General features: G+C 40.3%; 1 pseudogene; it reads right to left on the bottom strand.

Moving 5' to 3' along the window:
* Positions 1-18,625: 18,625 nt before the first annotated feature.
* Positions 18,626-18,796, bottom strand: LOC136119370 (cytochrome b-c1 complex subunit 10 pseudogene; annotated as a pseudogene).
* Between the last annotated feature and the right edge of the window lie 1,910 nt (positions 18,797-20,706).

Raw genomic sequence — 20,706 nt, 5'->3', positions numbered from 1 at the left:
CCTACATTCCTTGACAGCAGCTCCATAGTCCACTAGATGTGTGCCAAACCTGAAGCCTGCCCATCAGGCCAAAGCTCCAGGACAAGCAAAGAGGCCTCCTTCACAGAAAGACCGGGGAGTGGGGGGGAGGGGGGGCTGTGCCTCAGTGCACTGCCTGTGCAGTGCCCTGGGAGTGGTAGCCTGTCATGAACCATCTCCCCAGTTGCCACAGTCTCATGTGACCCAGGAATGCAAGCACCCCTGGCCACCAGAACCAGGTGATCAAGGGGTATCCCCAGGGCAGCAGCCACAAAAACCAGGGCACTAGACATAAAAACCACAGCACCAGACACAGGTAAAGCTCCCCTCCAGGAGACACTGATGCTCTGGAGAGTGGCAGAGGGTGAGCGTGAACATAGTACCCATCCTTCAAGGTCTCTGGAAAGGATTACACTCAGCCCCTAGATGTGTGTTTAATTAGAAGCCTGCCCCTCAGGCCACAGTCACAATGATTAGTTAATAAACCTCCTTCACAGCAAGACCAAGCTCTTGGGTCTGTTGCTTCTTGCTGTGCCCTGGGGGTGGTAGATATTTAAGAAGTCTTTCTCAGGACTTCCCTGGTGGTGCAGTGGTTAAGCATCTACCTGTCAATGCAGGGGACACAGGTTCAAGCCCTGGTCTGGGAAGATCCCACATGCCATGGAGCAACTAAGCCTGTGTGCCACAACTACTAAGCCTGCACTCTAGAGCCCATGAGCCACAACTACTGAGCCTGCCTGCCACAGCTACTGAAGCCCATGTGCCTGGAGCCTGTGCTCTGCACCACAACGAGAAGCCCACGCACCACAACAAAGAGTAGCCCCTCCTTGCTGCAACTAGAGAAAAGCCCACGCGCAGCAACAAAAACCCAATGCGGCCAAAAATTAATTAATTTTCAAAAAAGTCTTTCTCCATTGTTTAATGTCCTATGGGACCCATGAATATAAGCCTCACTGGCCACAAGAGCAAGCGGACGTAGAGGTGTCCCTGGCAGCAGTCACAAAATTTGGGATACCAGACAGGGGTATTAGTTTCCTTCTGGGTGACACTAAATAGTACAGTCCCACAGGACCAGGAACACAAACTCCCCTGACCTTCAGAGCCAGGCGATCAAGAGTTGTCCCTTGGGTGCAGCCACAAAAATCAGGGTGCTAGGTGCTTGTGAAAGCTCCAGATTTAAAGTGAAGAAGGCTCATTTGCTTATATTATAGTGTTGGCCTGAGGGGCAGGCATCTAATTTAACATGCAATCAAGGAGCCTGCTGGAACCCTCTTCGGCAATGAAGACAGGCAGGCTATCTTCACTCTCTTCCTTCACTGTGCTCAATATTGACTTTTAAGAAATCAATTTTTTTTTTCTTTTGAGGGTTTATGTGATGAATACAAATATTCCACCATTTATCTTCTGCTACGTGCACGTGTTAAGTATTAAGTGTTAATTATTTTTATATTAATTACCTGATTTACTCTTCATGACAAACACATGAGGTCAGAATATATTATCAACTCCATTTGAAGAGGACAAACTTATAGCTAGAAAATTTAAATAACGTGTCCAAATTCACAGAGTTAGAAAATGGCAGTAGTAGAGGTCAAACCCTGGTGCCTTCAGTAAATATTGATTAAGCCCCTGTGATGTCCCAGACACCGTGATAAGTACCTAGGTGCAGGGGTGATTAAAAACAGATACAGTCTAATCTTCTGTATGGTCAGCCCACTCAAGATGGCTGTTCTCTTGCTCTCTGTACATCCCCTGCCTAACCAGTGCCTGCTTCACCTATACCCTACTCACCTGACCGACCTTCCTATGTACTTGCCCCAGGCCCAGCTGGTTAATGTTCTTATCAAATGGGCACTGAGGGGCATGCCTTTCCGCTCGTTTCCCTGGTAACTAATGAGCCCGCCTGATGTGAATTCCCCTATAACTGGTAATCTCCCCTTCCCCTGGAAGCGAAGACTGCCACCATGTCCTGCCTGCCGTCCACCACATACGGTGGGGTGTCACTCCAGGACCTTGCTTCCGATGTGTAAGCTCCCTCATCCATTAAACCACTGATGTGTCTGTTGCTGCCTCTGGGCTCTGTCTTTGGTCTTGAAGCTGGGCAAGCGCAGCCCTTGTAGGACTGTGGGTGCAGTCCAACACCTTCATCTAACAAGTAAGATGAATAGAAATTCATTGTACAAACCAACACGTGTTAGAATAGCAGCAAACCCAAGACTGGAAAGAAAAGTTACATGGCACTTGCAGAGCTTTTAATAGAGGGATTTGACCTAGTCAGGGAGCTTGGGAAATGCTTCCTTGATGTGCCTGGAGAACATCAAATCTTGGCAGAAGGATGGTAGGAACCATGAGGGACTGAGAGAAAGCTAATGTGACTGTGGCAGAGAGAGCAAGGGTAAGAATGGTATGTAATACAGCTGGAGAGGGAGACAGGGCCAGGACATGCAGAACCCTGTGAACCAAAGTGAGGAATTTTGTCTTTCTCCTAAGAGCAATGGAACCTCATTGAGCTACTAAATTAGGTATAAGTTCCCTTCCTCATTTAGCCAGTGGAAATTAGGTCAAGTAAACACTCACCTTATGGAGAGGGGAAGAAACAGAAGAAAGAAGGGGACAGTGTTTATGCTTTTTCTTCTTTAGGGTATTGGCCTAACCACAGCTCATTAGCGGTAAGGCGAACGGTCTTTGGTGACAAATATTCCATGAAAACCCACAGAGAGCCCAACCTGGCTTCCAAAACTCTTTGCCAATGGAAATCTTGCACCAGTTCTCATTCTCAAAACACAGTTACATGATAAACAGATGCGTTTTACTTGCTTTGTCTACAAAGCAACAGATTTTAAAGTGCCTACTTACCCAGGGTGGTGGTTAGTAAGACTAAACATGCTTATAAATCAAACACAGCAATGAATAACTACTGATTTCCTGCCTTTCAAGTTATTGCTGGTGTTTTGAATGATGTGTGGGGAGTTTTCGCTCTTTGTTAAAGGATCCCAGGCCCTTTGAGATATACAAGGTTCTTAGAAGAAATAAAGAAACATAAATGAGGCAAGTCAAAGGTTGGTTTCATTCCTTTTATTGAAGTAAGCAGATGTTCGTTCATCAGCTCTGAGACAAAATTGTAAAATAAGAGAAAGGACTTGAGCATCTTAGGTTGTCAACCATTTCTAGTACAATCAGAAATTTTGTGCTTACTTATGGTGACTGAACATACTATCTGGCTTTATGAATATTAATAAGTTTTTGAACTTGAATAAGTTTCTTTATAGATTAAAAAGTAAAAGAGTCTCAAGCTCAGTTCCCCATACTTCAAGAAGGACAAGGCTGGGCTTCCCTGGTGGCGCAGTGGTTGAGAGTCCGCCTTCCAATTCAGGGGACACGGGTTCGTGCCCCGGTCCGGGAAGATCCCAGATGCCGAGGAGCGGCTGGGCCCGTGAGCCATGGCCGCTGAGCCTGCACGTCCGGAGCCTGTGCCCCGCAATGGGAGAGGCCACAACAGTGAGAGGCCCGCGTACTACAAAAAAAAAAAAAAAAAAAAGAAGGACAAGGCTTTTCTAACAGGTCTTAAAAGAAGTGGAAATGGAAGGAAAACCAAGAACATTCTAGAAAACAGGTCTTTCATTTGTTTTGGACTTTGGACAGCAGAGGGAACTCAGATAAGGCCATTCCATGATCTCAATATACTCTGTTCACAGATTTGATACTCACATATTTCCTACAAAAATAGCAAGATAGTCCCTGTTGCTTCCAGCTGAAAAAAGCTATCTTTGACTCTTCTGAGCTGGCCTCTCCCAAATCTCCACTCTCTTCTCTGATGTCTCTCCTGTACTTTATGTGGTGGTTTTAAAATACATCCTCAGGTTCTTCCAAATTCCTCCTTCCAAAAGGTGGGACTTAATTTTGAGTGTGGGCTAAACTTCTTGACTCGCTTTTAAAAAATGGAATATGGTGGCAGTCTGTGACTCCTGAAAAATAGGTCATAAAAGATATGACAGCTTCCTCCTTCTTCTCTTTCTTGCAACACTCACTCTGGGGGAAGCCAGCTGCCATGTTGTGAGGACCCCTGAGGCCCTGTGAAAAGGCCCACATGTGGGGAATGGAGGCTTCCACCCAACAGCTACATGAGTGCACCATCTTGGAATTGAACCCTCCAGTCTTAGTCAAGCTTTCTGACGATTGTAGCCCCGGCCAATATCTTGAGTGGTCCTGAGCTAGAACCAACTAACTAACCTGCCCCCAAATTTTTGACCCATAGAAACTAAGAAAATAAAGGTTTGCTGTTTTAAGCCTCTGTATTTGGGGATAATTTGTTTTACAGAAATAGATAACTAATACACCATATAATATATATTAGTAACAAAAAAATTACTAACACTTGCTCAGTTTACTAGAACATAATCTCCTTACAGAAAGGGATCATGTCTGTTTGTCTCACCACCAGAACCTCCGTGCACCGGCCCGAAGTCAGTACTCAATACATATTTGTAGATTCACTGAATGATAAGACCCTAGTTACATAACTGGTATTATGTTATTCACTTTACACATATTTTCTCATTTAATTCTCACAGCTATTCTATAAAGTGTATTTTTTATCCTTGCTTTACAGATAAGTAATCCGAGGTTTAGCAAGATGATGAAAGTAGATTCTGGCATCCTGTGACTCTAGGACCTGCGGCTCACAGGGGAGTCTAGAGCAGTCCTGTGGACTTAGGGTCCAGCCACACTGACATGTGTTTTTGCACCTGCTGTTCTATCAGCTAGAGACTTGTTATTCCCATACCTCTCCTTAGAACTCCAACAACTGGGCCAGAATGTGCCAAAGCTCCCATGGAGATGCCATCTGCTCCTGTAAGAAAGCATGAGAACAAGTTCAGCTGGTTAGGATGGGAAGACTCAGGTCTGCTTCTAGAGGCGGGAGGATGGACAGGACCTGCAGCCGGCAAATAGGAATCAGCCACTATCTCTCTTAGCAGAGCCTTCCTCTCTCCAGATGGTTCCATACAAGTCAAATCTCTAGTATTGGCGGTGAGGCCTCAGGCTGGTTCAGAACCACAGAAACCAAATGCCCAGACTCGGGCAAGATCCACAAGACTCTATGTGAATTCTCCAAACAGAGCACACTCTGGGGATTAAATTCTAAGGCTCCAAGTCCCTGTATTGCATTCCTGGCCCCTCACTAAGCCTTGATGGAAAAATGTTGAATTGTTGAAAACAAGGTTGAAAGAGATTAACCTACTAAATCCAATCAACATGCTGAGAACACCAACCAGACATGTTCATGTCTAAATACACAGTGTCTTTGTGGTAACTCACTTTTTCCTCTCAAAACATAAAAATCTGCAGTACTAATGTAATTTATGTGGAGCTTGAGAGTTTCATTCTGTGCTGTTTTGGAGCTTTTTGTTTCATTTCATAAAATGCTGTGGCTCTGTGATGAGTCATTTAAATTTGGAAATAACCTTATCAAACTTTGTTCTTATAACTGTATCTAGTCCTACCTTTAAGATGGCTAATTTTTTGTGAAAATGAAGTTTTGAATAGATTTCTAGAAGCTTGTATAGCCCATAAGAGAATCTGAAGGTAATGCATTTTGATATTTTCCCAATGAGCAGCTTACGTTTCTGGTGGGAAAAGAGGGAAACAGGGAACAATATTATTTGTTTGAATGTCAAAATAATTTTTAGAAGACTATTAAATGACATAGAAAGAAACTCACTCTACACTACAAATAAGAAATAGTATGTATATTATGATGCTTTTATATTAAATAGAGAGAGAGAAAGATTTATGTTTACATATAGAAAAGACCAGGATGGGTGTGAAATATTAATAGTTAGCCCCACCTCTTCCCTCCACCCATCCATTCCTTCCTTTCAATGTCTCTTCAGTGCCTACCATGTGTCAGGCACTGACTTAGGTTCCAAGTGTCCAAAGATAAGAGTCAGTTCTGCCCTCAAGTGCCTCAATGTCCAATGAGAAACTCAGTGAAGTAAACAATTGGAAAAAAACAGATGCATAAAAGGCAGTAGAGGGCTTCCCTGGTGGTGCAGTGGTTGAGAGTCCGCCTGCCGATGCGGGGGACGCGGGTTTGTGCCCCGGTCCGGGAAGATCCCACATACCGCAGAGCGGCTGGGCCCGTGGGCCATGGCCGCTGGGCCTGCGCGTCCGGAGCCTGTGCTCCGCAGTGGGAGAGGCCACAGCGGTGAGAGGCCCGTGTACCGCAAAAAACAAACAAACAGACAAACAAAAAAAGGCAGTAGAGCATAGTGTTTCTGAGAACTCATCCTTGTGACCAACATGGATTTGAGTCCAAACCACAGTTTTACACTTACTATGTGTACTGAAGCAAATTTTCTCACTTCTCTAAGTTCCAATGTCCACATGTGCAAGTGGGGACAAAAATACCTACCTCACGGGACAGTTGTAAGGAATAAACAGGAAGCCTATGAGTGTGAAGGGTTCAGCATAGACCCAGCTATAGTCAGCACTCAATAAATGTCCAGCATTGGCTTTTATCATAGATGGTAGAGTGGGAGCTCAGAGGAAGCTTACAGGCTTCTGAAGATCAAAATCCCCGAACTCATAGTCAAATGACTAACCCTGAACCAGTAATGATAAATCAGTAACCTAGTGTTGGTGTGTTTTGCAAACCCAATCATTGGGCAAAAGCTGCCATTGTTACCTTACAAAAATGTCCATAATCTACAACAGACATGAAATTAGTCAAATCGATTGGGTTTCATTCACTACTATTACCCAACAGTCTGAATGAAAAAGTCTGTCCTGATTTCCAGGTCCAATGTTCTTTCCACTGCATTAAAAACTGCTTCAACACACATAAGTAAATGGAAATAGAATTAGAGTTTTTTTTTTAAAGCCAAGACTTCAGTGGGTGAAGCTCAAGAAGATCTTGTTTCACTCATTCATTTTATTCCTCTTTATCGGATGCCCACTCTATACCAGCACTACTGGGAAAAGGAGCTAAAGGTGGGAGCAAACAGATGCCAATATGATCTATGAACCTCAGACACTAAGCAGATATCCATGCAATCAAATCATACCATATCTCATTTTCTTTCTTTCTTTCCCTCTTTCTTCCTTCCTTCCTTCCTTCCTTTCTTTCTTTATTTCTTTCCTTCATTTTAGAGTAAGGGCTAGATGTGGCCCATGGACCATAGTTTGTTAACCCCTGTTCTTTTATTTATTTATTTATTTTTAATTTTTGGCCACACTGAATGGCTTGTGGGATCTTAGTTCTCCCAATCAGGGATCAAACCCGTGCCCCCTGCAGTGGAAGCATGGAGCCCTAACCACTAGATTGCCAGGGAATTCCCATCTCATTTAAGATGCGACTATTTTCTTTTAACCATATCAGCATATCCAATATAAAGTCTCACTGTACCATTAATGTGTCTTACCATCGAGATGGCCTGGAAGGGAACCAAGTTCCTCAAGAGAGTATTTCCATTTGTTTCTTTCACCCAGAGCTACTCCCAATATGAAACCTCTTTTTTTTTTTTTTTTTTTTGCAGTACGCGGGCCTCTCACTGTTGTGGCCTCTCCCGTTGCGGAGCACAGGCTCTGGATGCACAGGCTCAGTGGCCATGGCCCACGGGCCCAGCCGCTCCTCAGCATGTGGGATCTTCCCGGACCGGGGCACGAACCCATGTCCCCTGCATTGGCAGGCGGACTTTCAACCACTGCGCCACCAGGGAAGCCGCACATGAAACCTCTTTTAAACTACATTCTCTGCTTGAGCTTTCTGGACCACACTTGCAGTTGGACTTCAGACCAGAGACCTGCATGATGATCACCTCCTGGTTCAAATTACCAGGAGAGAGTTTTCTTCCTTTTCCCACCAGGGCTAAGGTTGAGTTTCCTTGCTGTCCCTTTCTCTGGGCTGGGTTTATTTCTGATGTGCCCTTACACTGGTGGGCCAGCTTTGCGTGTGGAGTCCCATGCTAAATTCTCTACCTTGAGTTCTTTTTTTTCCAGCTTCCTCAGAGGTACATACAATAATTGTGCATTTTACCATCAATGGCTTCTTTGGTTCTATAAAGTACAGTGGTTATAGACTGTGATAAGAATTTTGAAATAGCAGTCAAAAGGGGCACAAGGAAATATTAGGAGAGTGATCTAATTTATAGTGAAGGCCCTATGAATAAGGGATACATAAACTGTATGAGTTTGCTAGGGCTGCAATAACAAATAGCACAGATTGGGTGGCTTAAAACACAGAAATTTATTTTCTCGCAGTTCTGGAATCTGGAAATCCAAGATCAGGTGTCAGCAAGGTTGATTTCTTCTGAAGTCATTTTTCCTTGTCTTGTAGATGGTCATCTTCTCCATGTGTCTTCACATTGTCTTCCCTTTGTGTGCATCTGTGTCCTAATCCCCTATTCTTGTAAGGGCATCAGTGCTATTGAATTACGGCCCACCCCAATGACCTCATTTAACCTAATTACCTCTTTAAAGAACCTGTCTCCAAGTACAGTCAGATTCTGAAGTCCTGTGGGCTAGGATTTCCACATGTGAATTTTGGGGGCACGTAATTCAGCCCATAACAAAAACTGAGGCCTGGAAGATGGGACAAATGACCCAGGAGCTGAGCATTCCAGACAGGGGACCAGCCTGTGCAAAGTCCTCTTAGATAAGGATGCCAGAGTTAGTTTTAAATTCCTTTAATGTGGTATCTCCAAAATGTTTATATCCAAAGGAAAAGAATGTCATTTCAATGAATCAGTTTCTCTTGAAATCTGAAATAGAAATATGACGGATGCTTGATTATAATTACGTTAAAAATCATATTTGTAAAAGTAGGGTTATGCCCTCTGATTATAATTATCACCCACGATTTCCTCAATCTGAAGTTGATTTTGTGCCCCGTTGCTGTGTTAAATGTCCTGTGAATTGACATGTGAATCTCTAACAAGATAAATTAGTGCCATTACATATGCCTTTTGGATGGAGAGGTATTAAAACCATTCCTTCTTACTGCCTTTTTAGAATAGCCTCATCTCCAGGGGCCGAGCATTCCAGATAGGGGGAACATCTTGTGACATCGGGGAATAAATGATGATTTGTAACAGGATCATGGAAAGATGCTTTCCATCTGGTATACGGAGGGTGCCCTTCCTCTCAGCGCATATTCTTTACTTTGGTGCAAAAGCCCATACTCATCCCAACACTCCTCCAAAGGTGCTTCCTGGGACTTCATAAAAGTGATGGTAAAAAGCACAATTCATATTTTTTCACATGCGTGACTCTACAGCAAACAGGACCTGAGGATATCTCTGATTTTACTGGGCTATCTCAAAACTGGATTTGAAATTCCAGTTTGTTGTAAGATTAGACAAAAAGAGCCTACTTTATTTTCAGACTTCTGCTATAAGAGCTTCTTGATAGAAGCCAATGATTTACTACATTGGAGTAGTGCCTAGTTACAGTATAGCTCATCAGATGAAAGGCATGATTCTTTTTTCAAGCGAGTGCTCTGCTCTTAAGTGACCAAAACACTCACATGAATTCCTAGGAGGGTGTTCAGCATTTTCCCTCATCTCTATCTGGGTTGTGTGACAAACAGATATAAATGTCAGCTTACATTTGCTAGGCTAGAATGTAGAGCTCATGGAAATTCCTTTGCAGGTAGGTCTTTCCCTGGGAGCAGGGGCACATTCTATTCAAGGAGTTGAGAGAGTTGTGGTGAGCTGCTTCTTTGTCACTCATCTGTCATTCTCAAATAGAAATAGGAGAGGTGGCCCCCAGGAATGAGAGTTGAGAAGGCAGTCCCCCCACCTGCAGCCAAATCCTATGTTGAGTGGAAGAGGTGGGGAACTTCTCACCAGCTGTGACCCTAATTTTATCTCATCTGGACCCTAGGTTGATCATTCTGGTCCCAGAGAAGAAATCTACCCACACTCTCTTCCCCACTTCGCGCTACTGTGATTGTTTCATTCAGAGAAGAGCTTCGGCTCTGATAAAGAGCAGTGATGAGAGATCAATGGATCATTCATTCAAACAATAATTGTGTATTTTTTTTCATTTTATTGTTTATGCAAGTTAAAGTTCGTTGGTAACAGGAACCCTTGCAACTGTAAAATAAAGCTACATAGGTGAAAGAAGTCATGTAAACGGTTAATGAGTTTATTTCCAAAGTTAGCAAAACTTTCATTGTAAATCAGTCTGTATTCAGGAAATAAAAATTATTAGTGTATAAACACAAATTCCATGGTGACCTTCAGGATGTCACCCTACTTCTTTACCTAGCAGTTTGAGCTCTCATATTTGCAGTGTTTCACAAACTGTACTATTTTCTTTTATGTGCAGTTTTCATGAGTAAACCATCAGAGAATAAATTCTATCTTTAAATTAAAAAAAAAATCCTACTAGATGCTCAGTGCTGTTCTACATACTAGCATATTCTGTTCCCCAAACCTCTTGTTGAAGCTGTTTGTTGTGTTTGGTATCTGAATCTTCCTTTTTCACTTCTCTTCCACCCTTCGAATCTTCCTTTTTATTTTAAGGTTTATATTATTGATTATTAGATCAAATAATTGCATTTGGTTTGATTAAAAAAAAGAAGGATGCTTCAAAGTAGTTAAATCCTGACTTCAACTGTTAATTTCAGGCTTAGTGGAACAAAGCAACTGTATTACCACAAAGATCAAAAATAAGGCAGGGCTTCCCTGGTGGCGCAGTGGTTGGGAGTCCGCCTGCCGGTGCAGGGGACGCGGGTTCGTGCCCCAGTCCGGGAAGATCCCACATGCCGTGGAGCGGCTGCGCCCGTGAGCCATGGCCGCTGATCCTGCGTGTCCGGAGCCTGTGCTCCGCAACGGGAGAGACCACAACAGTGAGAGGCCCGCATACTGAAAAATAAATAAATAAATAAGGTAAATATTCAGCTGTTGCCGCTCTGAAGCACTCAAAGAGCCAACTAGCTGACATATTGACTTTATGTTCCAAAACAGTTGATTAAGCTTAAATCTGTCCCTTTCACCTGAAAAACTGTAGGCTTATGTGGAGAAATAAACCGTTTATTTCAAAACTAACCTTTGAAGTTTGAAAATAAAAGGTAAAGAGTTGTGGCCTGGTACACAGGGGCTCTTCTAACCTGGAGGGCTCATCTGAATTTCAAAGGGAAATGCTAACAGGTGAGTACTCACTCCTTCATGCTGGAACCAGCACTGCAGACAACGCAGAACCTGCCACTAATATACTCACCAGATAACTGATGGACTTCCCTGTGGACAAGCTTAAGGCACAGGACCCTTGAAGGAAAATCATCCGATATTGCCCACCTATGATCCTGAGTCAAAGGCAGAAGTAATTCTTTCCTTTTTCCTCTGCCCTCCTCTGGCTGCCTGGAAGTGGCACAAACTCTGGGAAAGGGGCTTAGAAGGTGGAGCCGCAGGAGATGTAGAGCAGTTGTTCTCAAACTTTGCTGCGTTGCTACACACTAGAACCACAAAGGAGTTTGTTAAATTTCTGACACCCAGGCCATGCTGGGGGCATGGGGTGTGTGTGTGTGTATGTGTGTGTGTGTGTGTGTGTGTGTGTGTGTGTGAAGCAGGTGTTAGCATTTGTTGAAGATCACTAGGTGTGCTGGAGTATGGTGTGTGTGTGTGTGTGTGTGTGTGTGTGTGTGTGTGTGTGAGAAGCAGGTGTTAGCGTTTGTTGAAGATCCCCAGGTGTCTCTAATGCACAGCAAGTCTGAGACCAGAGGTAGAAGTGGTGTTTCTCAATTAGGCGGAGCCTGAGTGTCTGCATTTCTAGCAAGCTCCCAGGTGGTGCCCATGCTGCTGGCCCCCAGAATGCACTTTCAATAACAAGGTGTACGGCTCCTCCCCATTCCACCCCCCAGTGCTATCCTGGCAAAATAAAAGGAGCCAAGAGAAAAGAAAAGTGAGCCTGAGGCAGAAATTCTTGGTAGTTAGCTTAATAAGGCAGGAAAAGGTGGAGGTGGGTAGGTGAGGTTATCTGGAGGAGCTCATCTCATTGCCACAGCCTGGAACAAAGGATAAGAAAATCTGTGGGTGATCCAGGAGGACAGAATTGCTTGCTATTTTAAGGTAGGACACCCGCTCCCCCATGACAGCCCTTCCCTCCCCCCGCAGCCCAATATCACACACGTGGGGAGAATTGGTTTGCCCTGTGCCTCTATCCAGAATGTCCAAATTCCTATGCCTCCCTGTAATTACACAGCCCAACAAGGAAGGGAAGGGATTAGACCCCCTCCTCAGCATATAAAAACGCTCAAGGTTCTTGCATTTCAAGCCAACCCCCAAGCCAACACCTCTTTGGACTCTGGGTTCCCTTGGAGCAAAACCTCTCTCCCTTTTTGCACACAGACAGCTGCAGAAAAAGAACCCATTGTATGTACCTACTGTCCACATTTCTCTTCTTTTCCACCCTGTCAGTATTTGAAATACTGCAATTTTGTTCATAGTAAATTTTTTTGCATTAATTTTGAGTGTTTTAAAATACTGCCTTAAAATATTATTAACCTTGATTACTTAGTGTTTTGGCACCCCCCCCCCCTTATATTTTGCTCCCAGGGCAAATGCCTCACTTGCCTTACCCTAGTCCCAATCCTATTTTATTTACTCCTCAACCCGTTATGATCTGGCCTCTGCTTCCTGAACTGCAATAGAAACTAACACTGAAAGGTTCATTTAAAAATCCTTGACGTGTCATTTTTTTAGAGAACATTTTTTCACTCCCTGTTTCAGTTGACATTTTTTTGAGCATTTCAAACAAAATACTATTATTACCAAAAATGTTACTATACTTATACCTAAACCTATTCCTAGAATGCATCTTGTTTCATTCCCTATTTTGTTTTATTTTATTGAATTATAGTTGATTTACAATATTAGTTTCATGGTTACAACATAGTGATTCCGTATTTTTGTAGGTCATACTCTATATAAAGTTATTACAAAGTATTGGCTATATTCACTGTGTCGTACAATATATCCTTGTAGCTTATTTATTTTATACATAGTAGTTTGTATGTACAAACTATCTTAATCCTAACCCCTATCTTGCCCCTCCCCTCATCTCTCTCCCCACTGGTAACCACTTGTTTGTTCTCTATATTTCTTTATTATTTTAATAGCACTTCTATACTTCCTAAAATTATAGCAGTTCTTAATTAAAAACCTTCCTAAGGTTATAGTATTGTTACCCAAACCGAAGAGAAAATGAATATCAGTTCAGACAGCCAAGGTTACAGGATCCAGTTAACCAACTGACTCTGGTTATGGCATAAACCCAGGTTTTTTTGCGAAGACTATTCAAACCGAAGCCATGGACATCAGGCTGAAACTTTCATTTTGAGAGAATATTCTCTTTTTACTTCAATTAAGAAAAAAATTAGGTTCATACTTTTCTTGCAGATTTTAGTTTTTAGTAGCCTGGAATTTTCCCGTTAAATGTTGAAATCTTTCTTGGCCAGCATGACATAGCTCATTGTCCTGTCATTGTGATAACCTAGTCTCTTGGCATTATTTAAAATGTATGGGTGCCGTACTAGTGTCTCATTATAATTCATGGAGCCATCTAGAAGTTTCATTTCCCAGGAAAGGTAGAATTAAGGGTATGTTATGAGCACTCCTTTTTAAGACACTTGGCCTTTTCGAGTTATCTTGGAACACAATTTGAAGCTCCGTTCTGCATAGTTACTGTGTGTGAGCACTGGTGCCAATAAGTCCCTCCTCCTCTTGTTTCTGTATATTTTCCCAAGGTGATTTGGTAACTCACAGTTCCCTATATTTCTCTTTCTCTACTTACACAGATAGACATTAATTTCATGGCTCTGTGCTAAAAGCAAACAGAGTTAATAGAAGGAATAAAATACCAACTTATGTTAACCTTTCATTAAAATTAATAAAAAATTAAACAGGTCCCTTTATAGTCAAACTTCTATGCTCATCCTAATTTCCTTTAGTATATTTTATATGAACTTTTTTCTTAATATCATTATGAAATTATGGCCTTGCACAAATTCATCATATTTCAAATAATCACAATTATTATACCCTTTTTGATGCTCAAATTTCAATTTGGCCACTGGGAGACCTCTAAGCTAGCTCTTTTGTCTTTTCAGCACTGTCCCTTGCATCTCTGCTTTCTGGTAACATATGGTATTCCAGGTTCATTCTGCCGTTTGTGTGTGTGTGTGTGTGTGTGTGTGTGCGTGCACGCACACCAGGAGTGCTAGTTTCATCCAGTGAAGTATTAGCAATCCAAATCTGGGCATTTAGGAGTTCATGTGAGAATAGGCAGTGAACAAACTGATACTGCTGTTGAGACACTTCTAGCAGGAAAAATGTTGCTTTTTAACATCCTGAGTTCACATTGATTTTTTTCTAATATTATTAACATAATTAAGTCACTGTATTTGACTCACATCATGAGGTTTTATCAACAACCTTTAAGACTTTCCAATATATTGCTGCAACAAATGACCTCATCTTGAACCTTGTTTCTTTCATAGTTCCAGCCATGGTATTGGCTTTTGTGCTTGTCTTTGTGTCACACTGACATTCGAGGACTCTGAACATTTGTTCTTTGTACCTCATGGCCCTTATCACACTGATTTCCAGTCTCATTCCAGATGACTTCTCAGCTGCTGGGAAATGTACCTAAGTGTTTCTTGCCCCTGAGGAGTAATTGTTCTGGATGGTGGCATGTTGATTTTCTGCTGTTCGAAGAAAGGCTTGGCTTCACTCGTCTCGAAGACTTTTCTCTGTTTGAAATTCAGTTTTGGAGGACACCACATTTCCCTTTGTCCATAATTCCTCTGCCACCAGTTCTGTATCTGTCCCTGCAATTTTCAGCCATTGACGTCCAACACATTTTAGTACAGGAAGAAACATTTGGTCTCCCGATAGTCTCCTTAATGACAACATTGAAAGGACAGAAGCACCTTTTTCTCTGTCTCAATCTGGTTAACATATTTCCTTCTAGAACTTCAGGTTTTATTACATTTTTCACAAGGAGGTCCTCCTTGACTGGTGAACCCAGATTTGCTGATCCCTTTGTTCAAGTGATGTGGAACTCTACAAGAGTTTGCTCTGGCTACATCCATGGGTTGGGTGGGGAGTGAGGGCCACACCACCTTGTGGGCTGTGCCAAAGACACCATCTCCCCTTTACACTTAGTAAGGGGGCTCTGGACAAGGGAATGAGAGAACACTTGCTTAGAGAGATAAGAGCTAGAAAGTAGAGAACATAAAGGGACTTATATGTGATCTCTTATTCAAAATAACCTTAGCAGGATGGAATCTGGTTTTGGCAGCAAACTAAGTTTCATTTTACGCCTTTGAGCTGGAACAGAGTGCATAAGAAATGTCAATTTGCTGGAGGTTTCCCATTACAAGAGGCAATTTGGGTCCAGAAATAATACTGTATACATTTAAAAAATATCAGTGAATAAAGCAGAAACTAACACACCATTGTAAAGCAATTATACTCCAATAAAGATGTTAAAAATAAATAAAATAATATCAGTGAAAAAAAATTTTAAATTGTAATCCTAATGCATCTTTATTTTTTTAAATGGTAACTAAGAATGTATATGAATGTAAAATCTGCCATTTATGAGCCAGGCTCAATGCTAGGCACTTGACATTGATAACTCTTCCAGTATTCCTAACAACATGCTGGGACAGGTACTATGGTTATAGTACTTTGTTATATTGTCTTAAAGATGGGTAAATGGAGGCTTAGAAAGGTTAAGTAAATTACCCTTGGTCATAAACTAGTAGGTGGTAAGTTGTGATTCAAATTCAGGTGGTCTAACTCTGACTCCAGAACATGGTCCTGAATATGCGTATTATGTGTATCATATGTGTGTTTGTGTGTGTGTATAACAAAAATTGGGTCGTATCCCACCTATAATTTGGAATCCTTTTTCTCACTTATTAACTTATTGAGAGCATTTCCCTCTTCTTATAATGTTTTATAAAGGATCATTTTTAAATGGCTGAATACTGTCTTTTCTTGAAATTGTAAAGTTATTTTGCCAGTCACCTATAAATGAACATATAAATAAAGCATTGTACTTCTATTTTTGTGTCTCTGTTTTCTTAGGATGCATTCATTGGAAACGGATTACTGAGCCAATGGAAGGGGTCAGTTTGAGTACCCAGGTAAATATCACCAAATCACTATCCACAGAGTTTGTACAAATTCTTACTTCTGCCAGCAATTTTTTAGGGAAAACTTCTGTCAAACTTTTACCACCACAGAAATTTTTCTTTAAAAAATGTTTTGCCATTTTAGTGGGTGAATAAAATATATATCTTGTTTTAATTAGTATCTGATTAGTTATGAGTGTGAATATTTAAAAATATTTATTAGATTTTGTATTGCTTTAAAATTTCTGTGTGGATCCTCTGCCCACATTTCTTTTGGGGTATTAGAGTTTTATTTATTGATTTGTAACAGTGCTTCATGTTTTAATGATATTATCCTTCTGCCCTGTTGCTAAATTACTTCTCCCAAGTTGTGATTTTATTGTTGTGAATGATGTTCCCTGATTTAGAGGAGTTCTAATTGTGTAATAGTAAAGTCGATTTAGCTTTTCCTTTGTAATTACTTCTATTGCTTTTATGCTTCAAATGTCTTTCCCTCTCCAGAAATCTGATAATTATTGCTTTTATGCTTCAAATGTCTTTCCCTCTCCAGAAATCTGAAATCCAGAAAGTATTCACTTATATTTTTGTCTATGTATGGTTCTTTAATCCATCTGTTTTAATTGTTGTTTTTGTTTTGGGCTGCTGCATGGTGAGGCTATAATTTGAATTAATCAATTTTCTCAACTATTTGATGAATAAACTCTCCCATTTTTGTTGTGCTTATTTATTAAGCTGGAATATATACCAGAGTCTATCTCAAGGCCAAGTGTTCTATACTATCAATCTATCTGTCGGTTCTTGAACTAGTACCATACTGCTTTGTTTCATGTTGCTTGCAATATGTTTTAATTCCTTGTAAGACATGCCTCCTTAATCTAATTGCCCAGTTTTCCTATTTTAATACGTTCTTCTTTTTTTTTTAAATTGTTATTCCTCTGAATGAACTTCAGAATCATTTATGTCATTAAGAAAGATAACATTGCCTATTTTTTGGTTTTCATCATGTCACTGAATATTTAACATGTCATTGCAAAATCATAATAGTATTTATTGTTCTTTTGTTGTACCATCTTTGTCAGTTTTATATTAGTGCTACACTGACTTCATAAAATAAATCTATATATTTTCAGATTTTGTTTTTATATTGGAAATATTATATAATATGAAATTATTTGTCTTTGCGAAAGTCTGAAAGTTATCACTAGTGAAATTTTCAGACAATGAGACATCTTTAACAGTCTGAGAGTCAGGTACAATTTTCCATACAAATAATCATTTAGTTCAGTTTATCAAATTCATTAATATAGTACTTTAAAATAATATTTCCATATTTATTAAAATTTTCCTTTTCACTTTTAAATGTTTTTTCTCTTTACTGTTCATGTGTTCTTGAGTTGTGTTTAAAAAAAAAGCAGTTCTTGAATTTGTGTATCAACTTTACTATTTCTATTTAAAAAAAATTTGTTCAATTTTATATTCTTATCTTTAGAAAATCTTTTCTTCTGTTTTCTTTGGTTTTGTTTTAAATACATTTTAATTATTTATAGTACACATCCTTTGAAATATATCTACTTTGTCTTATTTCTATAAAAGGCTCACATGAAATAATTGTATTCTGTCCATTTCTTCTTATATATCTTTGCTTTATATATCTGCATAAAATATATATTCCTTTGATATCATCATTGAAGACTGCACATTTTTATGCACTCATTGACTCATTTGATATTTTTTGGCCTTGTATCCATTCTTGTATGAATTTTATAATAATACCTTTATTTTTACTTCATTTCTATTTTTCTAGTAAATCTTTATTCATTCTTTTATTTTTAACCTATTTGTGTCCTTTCTTTTGGATATATTTCTTATGATTAGGCCACAGTTGGATTTTTTCTTAACCCAATCCTGAAGTCTTAGTATTCTGATACACGAGGTTAAATCTTCTAAATTTATTGTTATAACTGTCCATCTACTCATCCTGGATAATCATATAAACAGTGGGATATCTGGGGGTTTTGCTCAGGCAGGGTTCAGAGGACCCGAGTTTGAACACTGACATGAGAAACAGCTGCAGGCGTGAAAACAGACAAACTCACACTTGGTCATAGGCAAGTTCATCTTACAAAGAAAGGAACATTCTAAACATCAAGTTTGTGCAATCGATCAGAAATCTAGAACAGGAGCCAAATCAAAAAAATTTTAAAAGATCAGACACAACTGAGGAGTGGGCTCAGGAAGAGCTTCCCTGAGGTGGGGCACCAGGGAGATTCAAGCGTTCTCAATCCTTTACTGTAAGTGACAACGAAGACAAAAAGCACAGCAACACCAATCAACATGTCGATTTTTTTTTTTTTTTTAAACTTCAAGGTCCATCCCGTGAGCGTGGGCTGTTCCAGAGGCAGATGGAAGGAGGCAGCACCATCAGATAACAGAGGGACCTGGTGTGTGGGGGGGTCAGTTTAATTAATCATCCTTCTTAAACTTGCCCTTGATGTAGGTCACCCAGTCCAGAATCAGCCACCAGTCAGTGGACCACGGCAGCCCCACAGTGCCCACCGCATCCCATGTGCCCACAGTGGAAATCCAGTTTCTGGCCAGTTCCTGGGAGTGCAGGGCAAGGAACCTGGTCAGCATCTCAGCACCATCCCAGCTCAGGGTGACCCAGTCCCCACTGGTTCGGTTGCCAACAACTCATTTTTATTTTTGATTTATGCTTGGGCTAAGCACTGGACTAATTTCTTTAGACAAAGATTTCCTGTAATCCCCACAACTACCCTGTGAAGTACATGTTATTCAAGTTTTAGGAAAAGAGAGGCTCTGAGCAGGTGAGTAAATTTTCCAGACCAACATTAGTAAATGCTAGAACCACTTTCAAAACCAGATTTCCCTGACTCAAAAGACCTTGATTTAAACCACTGTGTTATTCTGTTTTCTTCCCAAAGTACAATTTTTCTTGGTTTTTATTTTCCCCATTTTTACAAGTATACATTCTATTATGAGTTCTTCTAATTAGGTTTTTCAAAATCACACTTGAATACATAGGTCCTCTAATTATCAAATTCATGAATAATATAATAATTTGATTCCTTCTTCTATAAGATGAGGAATTTAGTACACTTCTAATTCCCCACATACCCGTCTTTCCTCCATTCTTTGGCAATATCATTTGGAATTATAAACCTATTTATTATTAGTTTTATTTTTAGTTATTTTAAGAAGTAACAACAACAAAAACTTTCCATCTGTACCAATATTCTGTTTACAGAATTTTAAAAAAATTCTATACGTTTAGCTCAGACTGTCACAATGTTTTTGAACCCACTTTTGCTGTTCTTTCGTTTTTGTCTTTAATTAATATGTTGTTCCATTCGAAACTGTCTTTCCATAAACTTTTCAAGAAAAGTGCATGGGTGGTATCTTTTTTGAGTTCCTGATTAGAATAACTAAGAATGTTTTTTTTCTTTTCTTTGCAAATTAATTAACATTTCAGCTTGAGTCATAAGCATTTTCTCTTAGTACCATTTAGACTTTGCTCCATTTTCATCTGGCATTCAGTCATGTGATACATTCTCAAATCAGCCTGTTTTCATTTGATGTTAAGTGACTTTAATGTTTTGTCTGGATATTTATAGAATTTTTTTAAAAAATCCTTTATGTTCAAACAAGTTTGCTAGATTTTATCGAATTGTGCATCTTTCTTCAGGGAAATTTTACCTGGAAATGGTATGCTATTTTAAATTGTGCATTCTACCTGTTTTTTCAGCTTGAAAATTTTTCTTCCATTATTTTTCTTCAATATTGCAGCAACATCATTTACTCTGGTTATATCTTCCTTGAGGGGGTCCTTCTTATCCATATATTAAGTCTTTACTTTTGATCTACCAAATCACACTTCTTTTCTCTCATCTTTTTTGTAATCTTTGTTTCTTTTCTCTACATTGAGAGAAAACTTCTCTAGCTTGATTCTATATCATTTGTTTGGGTTTTCTGCAATTTTGATTCTGATCTTCAAAATCAGATTCCAATCCCACAACTTTAGTTTTGGTTTGCGTGAATCCACATCTTATCTGTCCCACTTCCTTTTCAAATTCAGCTAGAATCTGAAGCATCAGGTGGGGAAGCGTTACTTTTTCTTGTGTTTTCACTCATTTTTTTCTCTTGCCAATACTAGTTACTGACCACTCCGGTCCTGGCTCTTGCAGGGGGCAGAAATATGGACCTGAAAGACACTAATCAGTCTAGACGGGGAGAAGTGCAGTGAGTATCCTCAACAGTGGGAGAAATGCTAGGGCAGAGGCTGGCCTAGGTGGTAAGGGGATGTAGTGGTAGGGAGGCAGTGAGGGAGTTGGGAGGGCAGTAGGGGGAGGGTACTTAAAGGTTTCTTGGAGGAGGTGATACTTTAGGTAGATCTTAAGGTACTAGTAGGTGTAAGCCAGCTGAAGAAAGGGGAGGTAAGGGCAGAGGAAAGAGCAGGTGCAAAAATTTCAAGGAGGAGAAACCATGGTGAGCGCAAGGAACCACATGTAGTTAATTATGGCCAGTAC

This window comes from Phocoena phocoena, chromosome 2, assembly GCF_963924675.1.
Source record: "Phocoena phocoena chromosome 2, mPhoPho1.1, whole genome shotgun sequence".
NCBI classification, from domain to species: domain Eukaryota; kingdom Metazoa; phylum Chordata; class Mammalia; order Artiodactyla; family Phocoenidae; genus Phocoena; species Phocoena phocoena.
The sequence above is the reverse complement of the archived record's forward strand: the minus strand, read 5'-3'. Positions and strand labels throughout refer to the sequence as shown.